The sequence below is a fragment of the Manis pentadactyla genome, chromosome 13 (genome assembly GCF_030020395.1).
Source record: "Manis pentadactyla isolate mManPen7 chromosome 13, mManPen7.hap1, whole genome shotgun sequence".
Classification (NCBI taxonomy): Eukaryota; Metazoa; Chordata; class Mammalia; order Pholidota; family Manidae; genus Manis; species Manis pentadactyla.
The window spans coordinates 59,800,107-59,804,264 of record NC_080031.1 but is presented as its reverse complement, the minus strand read 5'-3'; positions in this window follow the sequence as shown (position 1 = coordinate 59,804,264).

Genomic DNA, 4,158 nt, shown 5'->3' with positions numbered 1-4,158 from the left:
GAAGAATAAAACAGGGGGGATCATGCTCCCCGACTTCAAGCTTTGCTACAAAGCCACAGTAATCAAAACAATTTGGTACTGGCACACGAACAGACCTACAGACCAGTGGAACAGACTAGAGAGCCCAGATATAAACCCAAGCATATATGGTCAATTAATATATGATAAAGGAGCCATGGATATACAATGGGGAAATGACAGCCCCCCTTCAACAGCTGGTGTTGGCAAAACTGGACAGCTACATGCAAGAGAATGAAACTGAATTACTGTCTAACTCCATACAGAAAAGTAAACTCAAAGTGGATCAAAGACCTGAATATGTCATGAAACCATAAAACTCCTAGAAGAAAACATAGGCAAAACTCTCTTGAACATAAACATAAGCAACTTCTTCATGAACATATCTCCCCGGGGCAAGGGAAACAAAAGACAAAATGAACAAGAGGGATTATATAAAATTTAAAAGCTTCTGTACAGCAGAGGACACCATCAGCAGAACAAAAAGACACCCTACAGTATAGGAGAACATATTTGTAAATGACATATCCAACAAGGGGTTAACATCCAAAATATATAAAGAACTCAGATGCCTCAACACCCAAAAAATGAATAACCCTATTTAAAAAGTGGGCAGAGGATATGAACAGACATTTCTCCAAAGAAGAAATTCTAATAGCCAACAGGCACATGAAAAGATGCTCCACACCACTAATTATCATGGAAATGCAAATTAAAACCGCAATGAGGCATCACCTCACCCCAGTTAGGATGGCCAACATAGAAAATACTAGGAACAACAAATGTTGGCTAGAATGCAGAGAAAGGGGAACCCTCCTACACTGCTGGCGGGAATGTAAACTAGTTCAACCAGTCTGGAAAGCAGTATGGAGGTTCCTCAAAAAACTCAAAATAGAAATACCACTTGACCCAGGAATTCCACTCCCAGGAATATACCCTAAGAATGCAGGATCCCAGTTTGAAAAGGACATATGCACCCCTATGTTTATCACAGCACTATTTACAATAACCAAGAAAAGGAATCAACCTAAGCGTCCATCAGAAGATGAATGGATAAAGAAGATGTGGTACATATACACAATGGAATATTATTCAGCCATATGAAGAAAACAAATCCTACCTTTTGCAACAACACGGATGGAGGTAGAGGGTATTATGCTCAGTGAAATAAGCCAGGCGGAGAAAGACAAGCATCAAATGATTTCACTCATCTGTGGAGCAAATGAGTGAAGAAAAACTGAAGGAACAAAACAGCAGCAGACTCACAGAACCCAAGAATGGACTCACAGTTACCAAAGGGAAAGGGACTGGGGAGGATGGGTGGGAAGCAAGGGATAAGGGGGAAGAGGGGGAAGAGGGGGAATTATGATTAGCACACATAATGTGGGGATTTGGGGTTGGGGAGGGGGAGGGCACGGGGGAGGCAGTATAGCACAGAGAAGACAAGTAGTGACTCTATAGCATCTTACTACACTGATGGACAGTGACTACAATGGGGTATGTGGTGGGACTTGATAATGGGGGGAGTCCAGTAACCACAATGTTGCTCATGTACTTGTTTATTAATGATACCAAAAAAAAAAAAGAATCATGGGCCACATAGGTCTTAGTTACATAGACTTCTTAAAACAGCCTTTTAAAATATGTAAAAATAACTTTAGCTTGCAGACAATACAGAAATAGGCCACCTGCTGTATTTGGTCTACTGGCCTTGCTGACCCCCTGGCATGTATCTACAACTTCTTTATCAGTGTACCTATGAAAAGGAGGAGATTGGGTGGTAATTTGAAGATTGAGGCAGGTGTTCATTTTTTTGTTTGTTTTAAAACTGGAGAGAGATGAAATCAATGGCAGCAACCCAAATAAAAATAATTAAGTATAAATACAAAAGAAATAGGGTAAAATCCCTAAGAAGACAAGGGTGATGGGATTCAAAACAGAATGAACAACTTGCCTCTACAAAGAGCAATTCCTCCATTTTGACTAAAATAAAAGGGAGAATAAGTTCAATAGGAAGGTCTAGCTACACCTGTGATGAAATGCCATTGGTGTGGTCTTAAAGGAGACAACCCAAAAAACCAGTAGCTTAGGCAAGGCTTGCTTCTCCATCAAGTTAAAATAACATAGACCCAATAGTTGTCTAGAGGTTCCAGGCCAAATAATCCTGAGTTAGCCCTATGAATGACTGAGTGTGATTTAGCGATAAATCTAGTAAAATTACAGTTACATAACTTTTTTCTTTGGTTTTCTGTTTTTATTTCGGTATCATTAATCTACAATTACATGAAGGACATTATGTTTACTAGGCTCCCCACTTCACCAAGTCCCCCCCACATCCCCATTCACAGTCACTGTCCTTCAACATAGTAAGATGCTGTAGAATCACTACTTGTCTTCTCTGTGTTGCACAGCCCTCCCCGTGCCCCCCCAACACTATACATGCTAATCGTAATGCCCCCTTTCTTTTCTTCCTGCCCTTATCCCTCACTTCCCACCCATCCTCCCCAGTCCCTTTCCCTTTGGTAACTATTAGTCCATTCTTGGGTTCTGTGCTTCTGCTGCTGTTTTGTTCCTTCAGTTTTCTTTTGTTCTTATACTCCACATATGAGTGAGACCATTTGGTACTTGTCTTTCTCTGCCTGGCTTATTTCACTGAGCATAATACCCTCTAGCTCCATCCATGTTGTTGCGAATGGTAGGATTTGTTTTTTTCTTAGGGCTGTGTAATATTCCATTGTGTATATGTACCACATCTTCTTTATCCATTCATCTACTGATGGACATTTAGGTTGCTTCCATATCTTGGCTATTGTAAATAGTGCAGCAATAAACATAGGGGTGCATCTGTCTTTTTCAAACTGGAGTGCTGCATTCTTAGGGTAAATTCCTAGAAGTGGAATTTCTGGGTCAAATGGTATTTCTATTTTGAGCATTTTGAGGAACCTCCATACTGCTTTCCATAATGGTTGAACTAATTTACATTCCCACCAGCAGTGTAGGAGGGTTCCCCTTTCTCCACAACCTCACCAACATTTGTTGTTGTTTGTCTTTTGGATGGTAACCATCCTTATTGGTGTGAGATGATATCTCATTGTGGTTTTAATTTGCATTTCTCTGATGACAAGCAATGTGGAGCATCTTTTCATGTGTCTGTTGGCCATCTGAATTTCTTCATTAGAGAATGGTCTATTCAGCTCCTCTGCCCATTTTTTAATTGGATTATTTGCTTTTTGTTTGTTGAGGTGTGTGAGCTCTTTATATATTTTGGATGTCAACCCTTTATCGGATCTGTCATTTTCGAATATATTCTCCCATACTGTAGGATAACTTTTTGTTCTATTGATGGTGTCCTTTGCTGTACAGAAGCTTTTCAGCTTGATATAGTCCCATTTGTTCATTTTTGCGTTTGTTTCCCTTGCCCAGGGAGATATGTTCAAGAAGAGGTCACTCATGTTTATGTCTAAGAGATTTTTGCCTATGTTTTTTTCTAAGAGTTTTATGGTTTCATGACTTACATTTAGGTCTTTGATCCATTTTGAATTTACTTTTGTGTATGGGGTTAGACAGTGATCCAGTTTCATTCTCTTACATTTGCTGTCCAGTTTTGCCAGCACCATCTGTTGAAGAGACTGTCATTTCCCCATTGTATGTCCATGGCCCCTTTATCGAATATTAGTTGACCATATATGTTTGGGTTAATGTTTGGAGTCTCTATTCTGTTCCATTGGTCTGTGGCTCTGTTCTTGTGCCAGTACCAAATTGTCTTGATTACTGTGGCTTTGTAGTAGAGCTTGAAGTTGGAGAGTGAGATCCCCCCCCCCCACTTTATTCTTCCTTCTCAGGATTGCTTTAGCTATTCGGGGTCTTTGGTGTTTCCATATGAATTTTTGAACTATTTGTTCCAGTTCATTGAAGAAAGCTGTTGGTAATTTGATAGGGATTGCATCGAATCTGTATATTGCTTTGGGCAGGACAGCCATTTTGATGATTTAATTCTTCCTAGCCAAGAGTATGGGATGAGTTTCCATTTGTTAGTGACCTCTTTAATTTCTCTTAAGAGTGTCTTATAGTTTTCAGGGTATAGCTCTTTCACTTCCTTGGTTAGGTTTATTCCTAGGTATTTTATTCTTTTTGATGCTA